The sequence below is a fragment of the Heloderma suspectum genome, chromosome 3, assembly GCF_057233095.1.
Source record: "Heloderma suspectum isolate Gila_16-S chromosome 3, 16-S_ref, whole genome shotgun sequence".
In the NCBI taxonomy this organism is placed as follows: domain Eukaryota; kingdom Metazoa; phylum Chordata; class Lepidosauria; order Squamata; family Helodermatidae; genus Heloderma; species Heloderma suspectum.
This window is the reverse complement of record NC_139460.1, coordinates 289454347-289476442: the sequence shown is the minus strand read 5'-3', so window position 1 is coordinate 289476442 and position 22096 is coordinate 289454347.

The window sequence follows — 22096 nt, the reverse complement described above, 5'->3', positions numbered from 1 at the left end:
TGAACTGCCCAGAGAGCTTCGGCTATTGGGCAGTATAGAAATGTAATAAATAAATAAATACATACATACATACATACATACATACATACATAAATAAATAATCAATCCAGTAAACTGTTCAATGTAAGCCTTCTTCAGGCATTCACCAAACAGGGCTTTGTTGTAACTGTGGCTGGAGCCAGGGATGCACGCTGTAGCCTCACCATCTCCATTCCTGATTGCCCCGTGTTAACCAGGAAGGTCGCAATGGGGACCATAGTTTCCAATTTGACCTTACCAGTCTTCAAAAATGTATAAGGGGAATAGGGATGTATGAGAATTTCATTCCTGTTAACAAATCATACAAACATTCCCTGCTTGCAATCCCGAATGCAAGCCGGAGCACTTTTTTTTGCATTTTCACTTTAGTCAATGGGGAGAAATGCATACTCTTGAAAAATATGCACAGAAATGCACATTTTTACCATTTGAACTAACAACAACAACAAAAGATTGAAAATTAAAATGAGGGCAAGCCAAAACAAATTTCCAAGTGATTTTCGAGGAATTTAGGCAAGCTCAAAAATTGCTGGTTCTCCAATCCCCAATGAGATGCATGCCCAATTGCTCAATATACTATCACTTGTGGTGCTAGCTTGACCTGGTGTTGAATGGGGTACGGCTACCCTTGAAAGACCAGGTCCGCAGCCTGGGGGTCATTTTGGACTCCCAGCTGTCCCTGGAGGCTCAGGTGTCAGCTGTGAGCCGGACAACGCTGTATCAACTCCATCTGATACGGCGGCTGCGCCCCTTCCTTCCCGACCATCTGCTCCCATCGGTAGTGCATGCCCTGGTCTCCTCTCGTTTAGACTACTGTAATGCGCTCTACGTGGGGTTACCCTTGAAGACGGTTCGGAAACTGCAGCTGGTACAGAACGCGGCGGCTCGCCTGATTAAAGGCAGCCGCCGGCGAGATCACTTCACTCCAGTGCTGAAGGAGTTGCATCTGGTTACCAGTTGTTTTCCGGGACAAATTCAAGGTGTTGGTTTTCACCTTTAAAACCCTATATGGTTGCGGCCCAGCTTATCTTAAGGAGCGCCTCCACCAGCAGCACCAGACAGGCCGCTTAACAAGATCAGCCTCAGATGGCCTTCTCTCTGTCCCATCAGCCAGGACAGCTAGACTGGTGGGGACGAGGGAGAGGGCCTTTTCTGTGGTGGCCCCCACTCTGTGGAACTTCCTCCCTAGGGAACTCTGTCATGCCCCCTCTTTAATGAGCTTCCATCGAGCATTAAAAACGTGGTTGTTCAGGCAGGCATTTGGAGTGGGTTAGGGTATTTTAGAAAATGTTTTTATTGTAGAATTTTATTGTTATAAACTGTTTTATTGTATGTTGTACATTGCCCAGAGTGGCTGGGTGACCAGCCAGATGGGCGATTAATAAATTTAATAATAAATAAATAAAAATAAATAGCTTAGTGTATTTCCCCCTTTGTCATTCTTGTTCAGTCCTTCAGTTCAAAAGTTTGCATGCATTTTTTCCCCTTACATATGCTTTCCATGATTTTGCAGTGCTGAACATTTTGCAGCCATAATTGTAATTCCTTAAAGGAGATGCTCCAACAAGCTTCCTTACTGAAAATGCAAATGGCATTTTTTAATTTATTTTGGACATTTTTACTTGCTTTTTGTTCTAAAATAATCCCAAAGCAAGTTACAAGCAATGAAATGCAGTAAAACAATACAACATTGACACAAAACAAAATCAAACAGGGGAGAAGAGTAACAGATAAATAAAAAAGCAGGATTGTAGCACCTATGTGACTATGACATTTTCTCAGTGGGAGGACACCTGAAGGAATCCAGAGACCATTCTTGGGAGCAGTGTGGTTGCACCACAATATCCCCAAAAGCTGGGTACAGAATAACCTACTATCAGACCAAGTAAATAAGTAGATAAAAAGACAGAATGTAACTCACTGAAAGCCAGTATGGTGTAGTGGCCAGGGTGCTGGACCTGGGCCAGTGAGACCTAGGTTCAGATCCCTGACTTCCTCAAAAGGTCACTGGGCAACTTTGTGTCACTTACTATCTATCTCTACTTACTTACTATCTCTAAAATTAACCCATCTCACAACGATGTTGTGATGATAAAATTGGGATAATACCATGCATGCTGCCTGAAACTCCTAGGAAGAAGAAGATGATGAATAAAAGTCAAACCAATTCTGTATTAGATATAAGAGAGGTAACCATGACTTCATTCATGGTTTTAGCTGTCTACCTGTATCAAATGATGAAAACTATCATTTATTTATTTAGAAAATACTTAAATCAACTAGGCAATGCACAAAAATAGAAGAGAGAAAATTAAATTCATGCCAAATTAATGGAATGGCATTTGTATTTCATAGTAAGCAGTGCCTTACTACTTGGCAAAATGTAATGGGGGAAGCCCCAATCTAACACATAATTAAGCACATTTATGGCCACTGAAGTCAACCCTGTATTGTATGTGGCCAGAACATTAATTTCTGTATTGCTAAGATTTTACATCTTGGTTAAAAACAAGACTATGGGCAACTGATGGGGTCGCTCCACCTCTGCTGTGCTCACGGGAGTGACTGCTTGCTCAACCGTGCTTTTGCGCTTCTAAAAATAACCCTGGAAATTAGCGGAAATGCTTGTTCCTGGATTGGGACAGATCAACAGAGCTCCCTTCTGGGAGCTCCACTGACCCATTCCAGGCTAGAAATGAGCATTTCTTTTTGTTTCAGGTTATTTTAGAAGTGCAAAAGCCCTGTTGTGTGAGCAGTCACTACCATGAGTACACAAGCACAATAGGATGCTAACCAATGGAGTGGATCCAGGATCTGCCTTCCATGGACAGAAGGGCTACATGCACAGATGGTGCCTCCACCCAAATTCTGGTACTCCCCCCCCCCCGCAGCTGGAGTGGGACAGGGGAATCCACTTCCACCAGCCAGCTGCATGCCCCCAAATCTGGATCTGACCCCATGTATCCAGATTGCTACCATTTTTACGTTATAATAGAATATTAATATTCTTCCACTGTGTGCTCTCTTTACAACTCTTTGTCCCAGGTGATAAAGTTCATCAGCTATTCCCCCCCATCCTTTCTTATTGGTGCCTTTGCTGTTGGAATATGACTTCCACATTTGAATGTCTAATATGAGTTCCAAAAAGCTATGAAGTTTTAACACACTGTCACTATAAAGTCAGTGAATAAATTGCCAGGTGGTTTGATCCCAGCAAATCCTGATTAATAGCTGTTGGTTGAGTCAGACCACCCTGCATGCATTTAGGAAAACAATTGCTTCATTTCATAGCCACTTAAATTGCAATTCAGCTTACTAAATAGCTTTTGTCAAAGAATGCCACCATAATGGCACAAGAATTCATATTACATCATGTAAACTCAAATGCCGAATGCAACCTGCGTCTTCCACTGAATTGCTCCATATATTATATGAGTGCATGACTATATATATAAAGAGAGAGAGAGAGAGAGAGAGAGGGAGGGAGGGAGAAAATATCCCACCCGGTTTCAATGACATCAGTTGAATATTTTCAGCTGATTCTACTGGGTTTCTGATTATATATGACTTTATTCAAAATGAAATAATTTGTATATATTTTAGGCAATCCTTCCTGTAGAGAATACATATATTTTTAAAGGTAATTTTTTAAAAATGTTCTTTTTTAATATTTAGGGCCCTCAAATTGCGGCAAGTTTAAACATACTCTTTTGGGGGGTGGGGAATGAAGTCTACATTTTGTGAGATTTTTTTTTTAATTTGCATGATCTGTAAAATTCCTATTTATTGCAATAGGGACAGCATAGTATGTGGTATTTTAAGAGCCTAGGAAGTCTGCTCAGATTTTAAAATGGGCTGTCTTCTCTAATTGCAGTATAATTAGAAAGAAAGAGAGAAGTAATGCTGACTGTGATAGAGGCCTAAATTCTTCCATTGTTACTCTAGGCTAAATAATGTGAAGTGCTGAGAGCTGCTTGTGTCCTACTGAGTTGAATGAAAATGATGGTCCCTAGCGTTTCACAGGAGGAATCCGACTGTCTTCAGAGATGCACCTCAGAGATTGTCTTGGTCTTGGGCAGGGTTTTGTGGCAACGGGGAAACTTTGGGCCAAACAGTCAGATGAAATCACCCATCTTTTTTAAGAAAACAAAACAGAATCTCTTAATGTAAATGGTTGGGGCATAATTCTATACATGAAGTAAATAATTTTGTCACTAGCCCAGTAGAGCATGGCTATTGTAAATTATAACAATCCAGGCTATGTAAACACAATTCTGCAATGTTCAAATAAACATCACATAATAAAATTTCCCAAGGCACATGCAGCTTTCAATCTTTCCAATGACAGTGCTGAAGCAAGGGATTCATATACAGAATTGCACCTTTTTAATGTGGAAAATAAAACATGTTTTAACATTTGCACATACCGTTGCCTCTGTGACATGCCAAGCCAGCAAGCTTTCTGCTATTAAATAATAAAAGAAAGTCATCTTATTCTCTAGCTTCCCTTTGCTTAAAGTGATTGATGTAGAATTTTACTGCCATCCAATGGTAGGGACCTAATATAGCTTAAGTGAATGTCTAATGCTTTTTGATCCCATTGCAGCCTTGGGAATTCAACTTACGTAGCACACTTAGAACTTACATAAATATATCTCAGTTTCTTACACAGCAAGAAGAAATATGACTACTGTTTCAATTTATTGTGTGTTTTCCTAATTTAATCTAACTGTGAATTACACTAATAACGCTGTACATAATTACCTACATGAATAAATCAACCTAGGCCACTTACTAAAGAGAGCGTGAGCACATAATTCACATGTGTGCCTTGTCACATTAATTTAAAATATACTTTTTATCAATTGATATTTCCTAATAAACAAAATCCCCTTTGTTAAAAGCTACTCTCAGATTTTACTTGTTATTGCAGATGGTAGGAAGCCTCTTGAGAGATATATTAGTTTTTACATTGGTCTGAAGAACAAGGGTGTAATTCTGTTTCCCTAGTGAATAAATCTGCATGGAGAGCAGGTTGCAGCCTAGCTAGGGATGGCTATTTATACATTGTACCAAATGAGGGAATGCATAAACTAAAAAGAGACAAAATAAGACACCAATTTGTTTTATATTGGCATGCACTAATGTATTTAGAAATAATTCAAAAAGAAATACAAAATATCTCACCATAGTGGGGACGATTGTGACCAGATGACCTGTGTACCTGCTCAGTCTGCTGTCCAGATGCTAACTGTTGATGGACAGCCCTTCAAATAGAGGGTGCTTTCAAATAGAGGATGGTTCTCTGTAAATTAGGATCGATGGCCAACCTAGATGTGGCTCCTTATTTTAGTCAAGCAAAGCCCTTCCACCACGGCACCAAGCAAGCTGCAACCATATCCAGGGATGTACAGACTGTGTAAAATCCATTCCATCTGTGTTTCATGGATGGTCAGGAGCCTTTCATTCTGTTGTCTGCCCATCAATGGAATCAGATTTTTTTGTTTCTGAATTTGTGCAGATTCATATTTGCACAAGTGCGCATTTGTGCAAATTTGCCCCTGCAGAAAATGCACAAATTCCCCCAAAGTGAGCATTTTCACTCTTTAGCCTATGGGAGAAATGCACATTTTTGGCTCTTTTTTTTAATTTTGCATATTTTTCTATGGCAAAATTTGGGAAATTAGAAAACTGGCCCACAAGTCTGCAGAATCCACCCGACAGTGGGGGGAGGGGGGAGCTGGTCCACTGCAGAATCTGTGGGTCAGCTTCATGAGAATCCAAACTCATTTGTTTCACTGCAGATTTCTCTGACATCCCTAACCAGGTCTACATATATTCCATTGCCACAAGGCATGTTACTATCTGCAGGCCCCCTCCTGCTCATTCTCAGCTCCCATGTTCATGCCCCAACTCCTGCTTTGCTGAGAGCAGCCTGCATGCCCAAGGCCCGATGGTGAGAAAGATGCACGATTGTCCCATCAAAGTTGCAGGAGAGCCCTGTCTGAGGTAAAATGCCTGGCTGCAATGGAGCGCATAGGCACAGGCACATCTTTCATAAAGATGCCAACAAAACTTGAAATTACATGGCTCATTAGTCAATTCTGCTATGTTTGTAATGCTTGTATGTATACCAAGCTTGGATGGCTATCCAACAAACTTTGTTATTCAAATTGAGATTGATTACAAGAGCCTATATGGTCTACATGACTTTTGACCCAGTCGTTTTCAGCTAGACAGCATTGCCTTGAAATTCCATGCGACACACCCTTGTGTGGTCACAGGTGGATTCCAGAAAGGCTATCTTCACAGAGAGAAGTTTCACCTAGCAAGTACTTCTTGGATTTCTTATGTGACCACTCCATGTGACACGCCCTGGTATGGTGACATGACCATTCCAGGAAGTACCTGCCAGCTGAAATACTATCTGTGAAGACAGCCACACTTTCTACAAGCATGCACACATGGTGTTTCAAGGAAGAAGAGGTCAGCAGGGGAGTGATGCAGCCTGAGGGAACTAGCTGGCAGGCAAGGATGACATATGTACTTCAGGAGCAGTTTGTATATACAAAACAAGATCTCAGAATAATGGAGAACTTTAATCTGAGATTGGTCAGAGTAATTTAGAACCTGACAAGCAAATGATGCTTTCATTTGGGATAAGTTCATCTATCACTAATCTTGCATGGGATCAGATCCCTGCTGAGCTCAGTGAGAACCATTTTGGACATATTGATATGTTGGAGAAACTAGAGGGTGGATGTACAATTGACTTTTGAGTCCTGGCAATGATCTCTTGGCTTCATTAACTTTAGAAGTTTGGTGTGAAGACATAAAGAGAAAAACAGGGAAAAAACCTCAATAACTGAAACTTACAGGAGGCCATGTTAGTCCATGAGAGAAAAATATCCAAAAGGAACAGTAGCATGATACCTTTATTAGTACCAACAGTTAAAAACTGTTTCATCAAAAGTTTCATCAAAATTTTTAGTCATGCTAGATGCTAAGTAATTTAAAAAGGGAGAGGGTTGAGAAAATGATGTTGTTGGGCCTGATGGAAAGCTCAACTCTGCACTATATAATAGTTCAAGATGGAATGGAGGAAGTGTTATAAAGACATAATTAGGTTAGGCCATGCTTGGTGCAAAAAAGATCTCAGGTTGCACCAAAAGCTCCAGGGACAGAGAAGGATGGCTACTCTCCCTTTGAAATATAAAAACCAATACCTATTAGAATCTGCCTTTAATATGGATCTGAACACACGGGTTCTTTATAAGACAGAGAACTAAAGTAAAGGAGAATGTAGTAGTTTGTATACTGGAAAAGCTGGAGATTAACTTTAACTGATGTACTTGATAAATTCAATAAAAGCCAAGTTTGAAGTAAGGTAATTGTAGACTGGGGACTTAATGGCCTTATGCCCCACACCATTTTAGATGGTAATATGTATTATTTTTCTTACTTCAAATGTGTGGTAACCCCCCCCCCCTTGCTCACTCTGCTGTGTAGAGCCCAAGACAAAGTCCTGCCCTGATGACACCAGAGGACTGAGGCCCAACACCTGCATAGCACCTGCTCCATTCCAACGGAAACTATTACAAACTTCAGAACTGGGGCTTTCTATCAAGATCAGCAACATCTGTTTCTCTCCTCACCTGCCCTTTTCTTTCTGCTTAACACCCAGCCTGGATGAAGAGTTTTGATGAACTTGAAAGCTTGTTTACTTCTTTGTGACTTTTTTAGTTGGTCCTCCTAATAATGTTGTGCTACTGTTGCTAATTAAACAAATAAGTAGCTATAAATAAGAAATAGCCTGCCTGTCTGTGCTGTCAAACTTTTACAATGGTCTACATGAGTTCAGTTTCAGTGCATTTGGAATAAATGGGCTGTAATGTACAATAAAATTCTCCAGATCAAACTGAACCCAAATCCATGAACATTTCCTTTGACATGACATCATAGATTCTGATCATTCTAAAGTAAACCCTGAGAAATTACGCTCCATACCTTACCACTTTATATATTCTGAATATAGCACCTGCAGTAGATGATATTTTAAAAGGGAAGCTAGATTATTACTTATGCCTCATTATTAGTCATTTTGTCATGCCCACTCCAATGTGACTTTTACCTGTCATTTTTCCATGGTTAGCACTTCTGGACACACTGTCATGAGATGAGATCTGAGATTTACCAAATCTGGATTCTGATAAAAATCCAGCACTCTCTTGGTCATGCCATTCAAAAGAATTTCCCACACAGAAATGCTGATTAACATTTTGATTTTGACATTATCATGTCAAAAATTATTGTGACAACTGGTACCTAACATTACGGAGATACTGTTTCAGAGGAAAGGAATAAGCCTAACAATTTTTTTTTAAAAATAAAAAGAATAATAAGCTCAGGTAAAAGGGTGAGGAATATTAACATTGCATTGAAGAGAAAAAAATATTGATACCATAAAGATTAAAGGGAAAGAAATAACATAAAAGGGAACATTCTTGCATTGCTGTTTCATTTTGATTTATGTCATGTTTTGATAGGTTTAGGAATCTAATTCACTTTCCTCTGAATTCAAAGAAAAGAATTTCACCACTTCAGAAGTTCTTTATCAGATCCTAATTAAGAAATAATGATTGTTTTTCATGCACACATGGCACTGAACAAATGCTGGCATTTAAGCTCTGAAAATAAATTGCCACTTGGCTGTATTATGTTCCAATGAAATTTAATACTATTTTCCTAAATACATTTTCAAATAAATTCTTTTGAAATCACTGGCCTGTCCTCATATACTTCCAAGAGGGTTTCAATACAGCCTTTGTCAAAATGAAAACACGTTAAAAAAATTAATTGCAATGACTTATGATGGTTCAATTCAGACACCATGTCAAACCATGGTTAGAGAAACATGCAGCATAAGCCTATGTATGTTTACTCAGAAGTACATTCCACTGAATTGAATGAGATGTACTCACTAGTAAGTGGCCATAGAATTGCACCCTTACCTATGGTTTGGCATGATGTCCAAATTGACAAATGATAGTTTGGCAAACTGGAGTCAAGAAGCAAGGTTTGAACTGAAGAGAGTTTGAAAAAATCGTAGTTTGTGGTAACAGTGATTTGGCATGATGTCTGAATTTTCATGGAGATTGTTCTGCCTCTAGCTAATTCACCATGGAGGTGGGAGTGAAACTGAGAGGATATAAAATGAAAGTGGACATGCAGCTCCAAACCAATTTCATTTTGGACATTTGGAAGTTCTAAATTGTTTATGTTCTAAATTATGGTTAGCACAACAAGAGCAGTTCAGGCTCAGAAATGAGCTTTGGGGGCTTGTAATGTTTTTTTTATCAAAGAGGTGAGCATTACAGTGCCCCTGAATTGTTCTCTAGCTTGGATTAAAATCTTTCCCTCCAGAACCCTGATGCATTGCAAAGCAAAACGCTAGGATGAAAGATGCTGGTGACCCTTTAGAAATGTAGGGTTGGATCCAACATTTTCGTGAGCACAAGTCTTCCACTCATGCAATCGGACTTCCCTGTTCTCTCTTCCTTCTGCAGCCAGCTGTGCGCCCCCAAAATCTGCCCTGGAGCATCTCCCAGTCCTTCAGAGCAGATTTGTGGGGCATGGGAGCTGCCAGAGAGAGGGGAAATCTGTTCCCTTCCACTGGTGGAACAGCACCTTTAGCTCCAACCCATACATTGCCAAAGGCTATTTCAATGGGATGAGTGGGTGATTTCTGAAACTGGACAATAAGCTGAGCTATTAGGTGGTGGTGGTGGCTTATTTTCTTAAACTTGGCTTATTTTCTTAACCAATCTAGCATGAGCCCAGGGGAAGTCATCCATTGTTAGTGCTAACCATGGTTTGGGCTGGTATCTGAATTAAGTCACTGAAAGTTATACCTATCATTATAAATTATTATTTGATGTTGAATGAAATAAGTCATGTGAACATATCTACACCACACACTTACAGTTTTAATAGTGATTTCTTCTTGCTAGAGAATATCAAAGACTATATTCCTCTGAGGAAAGATAGCAACCCCTAACAGGAAATGTTCAGCACATTCATATCAAATTCCAGGATTCATTGTGGGAATGAGTGGAAGCTGAATTGGTTTAAAGTTGAACTAAGCTGGTAGTGTAGTTATGCCCTACAAGTTTGATACATAGTCCAATAATTTTTTTGAATATATTTTTATTTATTTTATCTTTATAAATGAAATATACAATACCAAACATACCAACAACCTGATCAATACCAGAATTTCCCAACAATACAATATTCTGATGAGGACACCATGATAACAAAAAGAGAAGGAAAAAGAAAGAAAAGGAAAAAAAAAAAAGGAAAAAAGGCAAAGGGAGGAGGAAAGTAGGGATACATAGTCCAAGAATTAAGATTTCTTTTCCTGGAGATGGCAAAAGGATTTTTTTACAATAAAGGAGCACATCATCCATGGAACATAAGAATATAAAAAGAGCTATGCTGGGTTAGACCAAAGGCCTATGTAGTCTACCGTTCTGTTCCCACCGTGGCCAACCAGATGTCTATGGGAAGCCTACAAGCAGGATATGAGCGCAACAGCAACCTCATGCTTGTGTTGTGTTCTCCATCAATTGGTATTGTGAACATACTCCCTCTGATACTGAAGGTGATATATAAGCATCATAACTAGTAGCCATTGATAGCTTTATCCTGCATGAACTTGCCTCGCCCCTTTTAAAGCTGTCCAAGTTGGTGGACATCACTACATCTTGTGTCAGCAAATTCCATGGTTTAACTATGTGCTATGTGAAAAGGTGCTTCCTTTTGTCTCTCCTCAATCTTGCACTGATCAGCTTCATGGGATAACCTGGTTTCTAGTATCATGAGAGACAGTACCCACCTTCTCCACACTGGTGGAATCATATTATGTTAACCCATTCTCAAGTTGGAAAAAGAATATCACAGAACATGAACTAATAGCCCCTTTGTTCACAGCAGCCAAATTTCAACTGGCTTCACAATATAAGAGCTCCCAGGTGCCACTTATGATGAAGAGGCAGTTTGACAAAGTATGGGATATGATTAGAATGAACAAAATATCTGTGCAAATTAGTGCTGCTGTGAACCCTAGTTTCAAGGATAATCCCTTGGAAAAATGGTTCCCGTGACTTTGAAAAGAGAATATGTAAGTGAAAAATGGTGCCTCATGTAATGTTGGTTACTGAATTGTTGGTTAATGTATTGTTTTTGTTGTCATTGAAAAATCCTCATTTTTTTTTTAAAGAAGAGAATCCTAGGATGTTAGGCTTGGAAGATGAGATGGAAGCGGAGCTAAATTGCAAGTTTCTAGTGGGGAAAGAGCAGAGAGCTGAAAGAGGAGACTCAGGTACTAGAGTGCAGGATGACAAGAATGTCACTTACTTCTGCATTCATGGCTGATGTGAGTGTCTTTGGTACCATGGGTTCTGAAACGGCTCTGGCATCCTTTAACTATGTCCTGGTTATATATCAGAAAGCTAAATAGGTCCCATGCTTTGAAGGAATGTCAAGGTACATGAGAGTAGAGAGAAAACATGGTTGTCTATGTTTCATACCTGCAAGAAGATGTCAATGCTAAAAGAAACGCAATCACTGATCTTATTTTCTAGTTCTGTTTTGCACTGTATTAATGTATTTTCCATCTACCAGGCCAGACACAAACACTACAATGTAGCATTTATATCAGTGTTATCTTCCTATCTCGTGAGTATTTTTATGCAGTAATTTAAAAGTAATTTAAAAATTTGAGAGCCAGTGTGGTGTAGTGGCTACAGTGTTGGACTGGGAGTTGGGAGATCCGGGTTCTAGTCCCCACTCAGCCATGGAAGCTCACTGGGTGACTTTGGGCCAGTCACAGACTCTCAGCCCAACCCACCTTACAGGGTTGTTGTTGTGAGGACAAAATGGAGAGGAGGAGGATTATGTACGCCGCCTTGGGCTCCTTAAATGAGGAAAAAAGGCAGGATATAAATGTAATAAATAAATAAATAAAAGTGGAAGTTTAAATCTGGGCATGGTTAAAGAAAGGGAAAGAGAGCAGTGCCACTTTACAAACGTAAGGACATAAGAGCAGCCTTGCTGGATCAGAACAAGGGTCCACTAGTCCAGCATTCTGTTCACACAGTGGCCAACCAGCTGTCGACAGGAAACCCACAAGCAGGACACCATTGCTCCAGGTAGGCATATGACCTGAGATTCCTAATGTGCCCCATGTTGCACCAGTTTTATTATTGTCAGGAAATGCTAAGTTATCCAGATCCTCAAAAGTGCCTTTGGTCAGTACTCATCCAGGCATTCTCCTTCACCAACTTGTGTGAAGTTCCCTCTATCTGCTTTATAGTTGAGGGGCAGAGCAGGACAGACTAAATCATATAAATAATCCAGATGGATTGGGTCAGTGAGGGGGTGTGGCCAGGGGAGGGTCTGGAGGTCTGGATTAAGAGGCTTTAAGGTCCACATTTAGCCCATGGGCTGGAGGTTCCCAGTCCCTGCAGTAATGGGGGGGGGAAGTTGTCAGTGTATTCTGGCAACCAGTTCACATGTTAATGACCAGTTCACATGTTAAAAACCCATCAACAGTTCACATGTATTTGTCATGTCATGGTTTAGCCACCACTGATGGGTATTATTTTCTTGTAGCCACAAGATCAAATGTGTAGTAGTAACCATCTCACATGGGTCAGCAGTCACTTGATAGTTGTCATAAATACCCCTGGTCATGTAAATCCTACCTTAGTCTTAGGTTGTTCCTTCCAAAGTCTGTTCCAGCTGCTGAAAATAGCATGCTGTTTAGCACAGAATTCATGTACTCTTTTCTGGAGAATACATTAAAAAAGTTGCACAGCTTTTGTGTTATAGAATTATCAGCCTACAGGCTTCCAAGAGACAAAATAATATTGTTTACAACGTGGAACTACTGCAAAGGTTATCAGAGTCATCCATGTTTTTGTAAAGTTTTTCCCCAGGAGATACAGTAGGGCCTGAATTTAAATGGCTTTTGGTCCAGATAAGGCAGTTATAGACCAATTAGTTGTAATCACAACAATATTTGAAATAACCTGTTTCAAGAAATGGCCATATTCACATCTGAAGAGCACTTGCCTTATTCTGCTTTAGGGTTAGGTATAATAAATCCTCCATCTTCTTATAAATCTTTTAAGATGAGTAACATAAACATCTGCAAGCTTGCATTTTCCAGATTCTGTAACAACATCTCCAACTGGTTATTTCACTTCCCTTTTTATAATAATGCCTCTTTTCATTTGCCATGTATTATTCATATATACCTTAAATTTAATTACTAACCTACTAAAGTTAAAAATTGCACTACACCTGATATATAAACACTATCACATTGGAGTTAAGGACACATTTTACCTTATACATAATTACTATCATGCTGAGGTAAGGTTGCCACATTTTTTGTGAAAACACAAAGGGTTTTCTATGTATTACTTTTTCCCCAGTCTGCTTACACAGTGATTTTTCTTTCTCCTACAAGAAATGGAGCTTTTTAGTATCCTTTTTCTGCAAGACAATCTTTTCTTTTTTATATAGCATGTTCTTACATTCAGTACTTAGTCTTCCTTTAGGTAGCTGTTGTATCTGGAATACATTAAAATGATTATTGCCAAAGCAATATGCTACTCAGTGACCCAATTTATTGTGGATACATCCTGCAAATGATTACAACTGAGGGCGTACCATAAAATCTTGTATTCCAGAGAAAACAGTTCTGCTAGCTGATCTAAAATGGTGTCTTTTTTTGGCTGGACTTATAATTTTGTCTCAAATGGAAGGTCCTGTTTCACCATATTCCCCAATAAATTTTCATTTTTCTGCTGTAAACAAAGACATTCTTTAATAAGATGATAGCTTATCCAGTTTGTAGAACTATGACAATTTCTTGGGGAAGTTAACATGACATGTTGGTATCTCCTTCTCCATTAGGAAAGTGATAACCTGCCAGGTCACTGAAGAACATCCAACTATGACAGGCCTAGTGACCTGTGCCAATGGCAAAATGATGGCAGCAACATGAAACAGGGAAGGAAAGGGTGCCGCTAATCCTAGGATCAATAAGGCACACCACCAGCAATTACATCAGACACAGAAGAGTAATTCCCTCACCAGACTTACTTAACCACCAGAACAGAACGATGAACTTGCTCTAAACAATGCTATGGGTTGTTATTATTGTTGTTCATTGGTAGTTGTTTATAGCTGCCTGGGAAATGGATACAATCGAAAAGTGCAGCATAACTTTTTAAATAAATAAAGTTTTGACTTAATGTTCTGGGAAACTAAAATATACATGTCAAGGGCAGCTTTTCAGGGCTTGCCAGGGCGCAGGGCCCCTGGGCCAAACTAGCAGCCAGTTATCTAACCACTTATCTAACAATGAGTTGAAACACATAAAGGGACAAAACAGAAGTTGCATTTGCATTGACCTGGAGGCTCTCTTCACAAGCAATTTAGAGCGAAGTTAGAGCAGTCTGAATTCCTTTGAGACAGATGATGTTGTCACCAATCTGCTGCCAACCAGCCACTTCCCTCTTGAAAAGCTGCATTTTCTGAAACTTTTTTTACTCTGACTCTTTTTTTACTGAAAGCGGCTCCCTGGCAGTTTTACCACAATGTGCCATGTCAACGTTGTCCCTGCCCCCCCCCCCGCATTAAATCCTAGGCATGCCTTTGTGACCTGGCAGTGATGGATGCCCCATTCTCTCTTGTTTCCCCAGTGGAAGTAGTTTTTCCCATTGAAAGAATCCCCAGCAGCACAGCAGCTGACATTACCGCAGTGGTGGGGACACTCATTCACTTTAGGTATCCTGCTTTTAATCTTTAACTTATCCTTCCACCCATCTGCATATGTAAGAAATAAGAAGTGGGAAATACATCTTGCTCCCCTGCAGTGAAAGGGTTAAAGGTTAATGTTAGTAACTCACCCTAAAGCACTCTTTCACTTCTCCTATGCTCTCTTATATTGCTATTGTGATCTTGTGCTTCTTTGATGTTCTGTAGTTTCTTTGCTCTGTTGTTATGTAAAGCCCCTTCTCTGTTTTATCACAGTAACAATCTTTCTGGAGCTTCTCATTGTGAGAGCAGCGAGAAGGACAAAGGCAGAAGGTGGGGCTTGGAAGCAATAACTCCAGGGCAGAGTGCTGGAATCAGGCAAAATTGAGGAGCTGAGCTGCTCTCAGGGGGGCTGGGGGGGGCTTCAGATGCTGCACTAAAGAATCAGGATTGGGGCTTCTCAAGGCAAAAGTGCGTACATGGGGGGAAATGGGATGGGAGCAATAACTCCATGGCAGATTGCTGGAATGGGGTGAAATTGGGGTTGGGGGAAGCTCTCGGGGGAGCCTTCAGATGCTGCACTGGAGAATTGGGGATTTCTTCAGGAAAATCTGCACACATGGGGAAAATTAGTTGCTCTCTGTTCATAACAATGTAGTAGCAAGGGGGAGCCTGGACAGGGGCAGAAAACAAGACTCTCCCATTGCTTGAGCAGCCCTTGCCAGTTTGATGACATTTAGTTCTACTTCCCCCACCCCACCCGGAAGTATGTTCCTTTCAAGTGCTGTGTTATCCCTGAAAACCAGATTATAAAGGTATGGTACACTCGGCTTATCTTGCTTCGTGTGCCCCTGATGGACCAAAGCCGATTCCATGAAAATCTAGGGATGTCAGAGAATTCCGCCACGGATCTCGGTGAGGCCTAATGCCAGTGCATTCGGCCCCCCCGAACTCCGTGGCGGAACGGCCTGCCACCCCCCCTCCCCCCCGCAGATCCCCCCCGGGATGAGACTTACCTGGAGCGGATCTTCCGACCAGCTGCCGCCGCCACCACCATTTGCAGTCTTGTAAAACAACAATAACAACAACCACGTGATAGGCTACATAAAGATTTACGTAGCCTATCACGTGGTTGTTGTTATTGTTGTTTTACAAGACTGCAAATGGTGTAAAAATTTACATGTAAAGATTTACGTAGCCTATCATGGCTGGGTTTTAAAAAACAAACAAACCGCATACGCAAATGGAGGCGGCTACAGCCGCTGCCATTTGCGTTCCTTATTTTTGGCCGTCTTAGTCTACGTAAATATTTTTACGCGGTTTTTTTTTTCCCCCAGAGCCCTTCGCGGCGGGAAACCTGGCTGCGGATGGCTCTGGCCTGGCTGGGCCTGGCCGGCGGCTCCACAGAGCTGCCGCGGTGCACAGCTGGCTGTGGAGGATTCCGGGGGGGAGGAACGGATCACCTCCCCTGCCTCGAGGATTCCGGGGGGAGGGAAGGAACGCCTCCCCCCCCACCATCAACATAATCCGCAGAAAAGTAAGTGACTTTCGTACATCCCTATGAAAATCCGGGTAATACTCCAACAGTCTTCTCATTCCATTGTTGTGAAGATCCCACTCCCCCACCCCCCAAAGAAAAGAGTTCTTGAGGAAGGGAGAATCAAGAAATCACTATTGTCATAGATGAATCATTTGTTTCTGAAACCACAATTTCTTCCTTTTTGTGGGGCTGGGGGGTGTTCTGTCCCCATCAGACTGATAGACCTGAGAAGATGGTTCACACCTCACCACTGCCAAGATGAATAGGGAGGATTGGATTCCAGAAATTTCTAGGGAAGATACCCTCTGACCTTGACCTCGGGATGGGCGGAATGCTTACCTGCTGTTCCGGGGGGGGGCGGGTCCGCAGGGAGGGAGGTGATCTGTTCCTCCCCCCGGAATCCTCTTTGGCCGGCTCTGCTCTGTGGCAATTCCATGGAGCCACCGGCCAGCTCTGAAGTGCCAGCGATACAGCCACCATGCCATATCGATGGTTGAAGGGAGGGAACTGACTGTGGACACTATATATTTGTGTAGCCTATCACGTTAATGAAAAGCATGGACGCAAATGGCATCCAGGATGCCATTTGCGTCCACAGTCACTTCCCTTCAACCAATGGTATGGCATGGCGGCTATATCGCTGCCAATCAAGAGCCAGAGGATCCGGCCAAAGAGGATTCCTCCTGGAGGCGGGGGTAAGTCTTCTGTTCCGCCACGGACTCCGGGGGCCCAGATTCTTTAGAATCCGGCCTCATTGGAGTCTGTGGAGGAATTCTCCCCCATCCCTACCTTGACCACTGTTTTGCCAATGACCTAGCTGAATGATCTAAGAACAGGATATCATTGTAAGTGTTCCCTTTTACCTTTCCACTGACATATTACCTGGTTTACAAAGTATTTGAAGCAGATTGAAATGGGATGCAGATAGGGATGGCGGAGAATTCCTCCAAGGATTCCAGTGAGGCCGAATGCACTGGCATTCGGCCCCCCGGAATCCGTGGCGGAACGGCCTCCTACCCACCCGCCTGCCCCGCGGAACCCCCTGGGATGGCACTTACCTGGGGCAGCTGCGGCAGCGGTGGCAGCGGAAGGGGCAGCAGTGGCGGGGACAGCAGGTGCGGCGGCGGCAGGTGCAGCAGCGGCGGGGCGGCAGGTGCGGCGGGGGCAGTGGTGGGGGCGGCAGGTGCGATGGCAGGGGCAGCAGGTGTGGCTGTGGGGGCAGGGGCAGGGGCGGTGGCGGAAGGTGCGGCGGTGGCGGAAGGTGCAGCGGGGGCGGAGGCAGGGGCGGCTGGTCTCCTGGCCGGCTGCGGCTGGGTGCAGCATACAGAAATGGTGGCGGCTATGGCGGCTGCCATTTGCATTTGCTATTTTTAGCTGTTCTAGCCTACATAAATATTTACATAGGCTAGAAAGGCGAAAAATAGCGAACGCAAATAGCGGCCACTGTAGCCGCTGCCATTTGCGTACGCGTTTTTTTTTACTTTGCCGTGATAGGCTACGTAAATATTTACGTAGCCTATCACGGTTAAGTACAGGGATGCAAACAGCGGCGGCTACGGCCACCGCCATTTGTGTCCCTGCTGCCCAGCGGCCGGATGTCCAGCTGCCAGCGGAGCCGGGCGGCAGCTCCACAGAATCCCCACAGAGCTAGGGGTGCACGAAAGTCCCTTACCTGTCCTCGAAGCTTTTCGCGGTGGGGGGGAGGCGCTTCGCTGCTCCCCCCGCGAAGTTCGGGCTGGGGGGGGAGGCTTTCCGCCTCGCCCGGCCGAAATTCAGGCCGGGGGGGAGGCTTCCTGCCTCGCCCGGCCAAAATTCAGGCTGGGGAGGAGGCGCCTCGCCTCGCCTGGCCGCGAACTAAAAAGTTAAAAAAAAAACCGCCCCCGTGATAGGCTACGTGACGATTAACGTAGCCTATCACGGCTAGATCTGCAGAGTCAGCCGTGATAGGCTACGTAAATCGTCACGTAGCCTATCACGGGTGACTTTAAAAAAAAAAAGCACGTACGCAAGTGGCGGCCCCCATAGGGAGCCGCCATTCCCGTTCCTTATTTGGTCGCTGTAGTCTACGTTAATCTTTACGTAGATTACGGCGAAAATAAGGGCAACGCTATTATAAGGGCAGCCGCCATTATCCGTACGCGCTTTTTTTTTTTTTAAAGTCACCCGTGATAGGCTACGTGACGATTTACATAGCCTATCACGGCTGACTTTGCAAATCTAGCCGTGATAGGCTATGTTAATCGTCACGTAGCCTATCACGGGGGTGGTTTTTTTTTTCTTTTATTGGAATGGCGGCGGTGGCAGCCGGTTGAAAGATCGGCTGCCGCCCCCACCCCTGACGAAGACCCGCCGAACCGCCAGCCGGACCTGCCGCCGGGAGGGACATTCGCTAAAGGTAAGTCCCGTCCCGGGGCGGGTGCGGGGGGCGGGGGTGTGTGGAGAATTTCTCCCCGAATCTTGTTCGGGGGGCCAAACACGTTGGCGCTCGGCCCCCCGAAGTTTCGGGGAGAAATTCTCCGCCAACCCTACACAGAGCGGAGCCGGCCAGGAAGGATTCTGGAAGGAGGGACAGAGCACCTCCCCCCCACCGCAAAGCAGATCCATGAAACGGTAAGTGACTTTCGTACATTCCTAGATGCAGTTAGTCAGAAAACAAATGGCACCTGGCTCATGCTTAAGCCAATCTACATCTGCAGAGCTGTTCCAATATTCCAGTGAGCTTGGGCTGTCTTTAAGTAAACTATTTCTAACCCAGGGGTGTTGAACCTCTTTCAGCCAAAGGGTGCAATCCTATGCATGTTAGACAGGGAAAGTCCTGCAACTCCCAGCATGCCCCAGCCAGCATGTTCCAGCTTCCCTGCATAGGATCGCTGGCAGACTCCAATTTCAGAGGCTGGCAGCTATCTGGAAAGGATTACACTCCAGTAGTGCTTTGTGCCAATCAACTACACCTAGTAGGTTTTGTTTGGGGGAGTGCTACAGGGTTATTATAGTTGTTTTGGGTGAGTTTTCATAAGTTAACTACTTAAATATATTTGGTTATAAAATGTGATCATCCACTTTGAGCATGTGAGGAAAGATGGGATAAAAATCTAAATATGAAGAGACATTGCAACAATCAGTCTCTCTACCTTTCTGCAATTACAACTCCACCCAAAGAAATCAGAAATGTGCTTTTCAGCACAGTGTTAAGAATTCCCTCTGATAGGAATCCCAAGCCTCACGACAGGTAGCTGGCTACAGCAGACTACCAAAACAAATCCCTTCCCTGATCAAGGTCATAATCAGGTCAGCCATTCATAGAATATTATATCCCCTCTCAAAAGCAGGAAGTGTTTGATATCTGGTTTCCCTGTCCACCATTCCTTAAGGAAGATGGATTTCCCTTTTTCTTTTCTCCAAGTAAGAGAAAAATCTGGCATGTTAAAATTCTTGTTCATACTTAAAATGCAGTGGCTGATATGCACCTTTAACAATATGATAGATGGTACCACGAATGTATTGTGGGAATGTATGTTTTCTGGTAACCAAATCTCTAGTGTCCTATTTATGTATCTGGTGGATATATTCTTCATAAACAGACCTATTTTAGCTTGTGGATAGTGGAAGAGAAATGCATAAGACCCAAGAGTCCTTACTGGTGTGTACAAGTGACATTTATGATTTATATCTAAATTTATCTTGGGCTCCATCACTTGACAGGCAGCAATAATTCTCAATTATTCCTCATACTCGTGGTAATTGCACAGGCAATGATCCAACAGAATGATCTGCTGTTTCTTTGGAGAAGTGCCATGAATCTCCTGAGAACTGTGATCCTGTTTTAAGTCTTTTGAAACAGAGTCAACAATTCCATGAAATGTTTGGGTTGGATTTTTTGGCTTGGCTGCCAGTACAGGGAGGGCAAGACACCACCTTTCTGCTAACAGTGGTGCCAGCCTGCAAGTGATAATAGAGCAGGCAGCCAGGGAGCATTGCTGAGGGGGCAGAGGGGAGAACTGGTCTTGCCACCTCTGCTGCCTCCTCTCCTACTGCGTATAATGTCAAGCCCAGTGGGTTGAGTTTCTGGGTCTAAAACAGAAAGAGGTCAGAGGAAGTTCTCTCTGCCTGAAAGAATACAGGGGGAGGGAATGGTCTGAGGGCATTCCAAGCAGGAAAGGTTGTACATGAACCACTGAACATATGCTTTTAATATAAAGCTGGAGTGATGAGCTGAGCTTCTCAGCTCTCTAAAACAAAATGAGAAGGATTCCCCACCACACACACACGCACACACAACTTTTGAAAAGAATAGGTTGCTGTTGGTGTTCTGAGGGCTTTAACAAGCAGGCAGGATTTTATAGCTGGATCAAGCAGTACTCTAATACAGTGTGTGTGGGTCAAACTACATGTAACATTAATTGCATGATATGTAGCTGAGAATTATAGTTTTTATTTTAGAGTATGTGTGGCTCCAATTTGGATGAGAACCACTTTGCATCAGGAGAATTAAACCTCACCACCACCAGCATTTGCTTCCCGAAATCCACCCACCACCTCCACCACGCACATGGGTTAAAAAAGAAAGCAAAAAGTCTCCACTGGCCTCAATGGAGCCTTTCCCCTCTTTTTAACCCCATCTGTATTTGTGTGTGATGGGGAATTTCAGGAAGCAAAAGGGGGGGTGTTAATCCCCCCCAGTGCACAGTGGTTGCAAACTGAGCTGGGGCCATGCACACTTACTCCAAAGTAAAAAAAAATTAAAGATAATCCTCAGCTACACACTACATCCCATGGTTGTGTCTAACACAGTCACACAACAACACACACAACAAAGAACACAGAAAATTGGCCACAAAAGCAGAGAAGGGAATCCCATTTAAAAACACCCCAAACTTTTAAGGCTCCCCAACCCCTTATGCTATATTATACAATGTGCACAAGAACTACAGTGTTCACTTTAATATATTTTCTCAATGCAGTGTCATTCATCCACTTCATCAAGTATGAAGGTCTTTATGAGACTTTTTGTTCCAGTCTCGAATGGAAACAACAAAAAACAGCCCTAAAGCTGCTTTTCATACATCATATTATCTCACTACCCCCACATCTATCATTCTGAAATTTTACAGCTTATTTGTATACCTCTGCAATATATACCATCCATATATTAATACAGAGCACAAATTTTTGTGCACCTCATTTCAACTGCTAAATATTATCTGATCAGGTTTAGAACTCAAAGCTGCCGATGCCTAGGTTTGCAAAAAAATAACCAAACCCCTGAAAACAAATTGACAGCTTTGCAATTAATTGTTAAAGTTTATAATAATTTGGGAGACCTTTTTCCTGTTGAGGTCCACGTTACCTCAGTCAAAACCTGTCCAACGTTATCCCCACACTACATTCCAGCAGTGGGTGGGGCCAGGGCCAAAAGTGTGTAGAGCTACAGAAGGGACCCTTAATTGTGTCCAGCACACAACAGGGGGGGGAAAGACATTTGCATCCAAGCTTTCTCCTTCCCCAACATGCATGACCCCCCCCCTTTGAAGGAATCAATAATTGTAGTTCAAGTAAATAATATTGGTAACCTGGAGTGGGGCCAATGAAGGGGTGTGGCCTCTGGACTGGAAGGCCTGGAAGTCTGTATTTGGACCACAGACCAGATGTTCTGCATCCCTAACTCTACTGCATGCTATAGGGTGT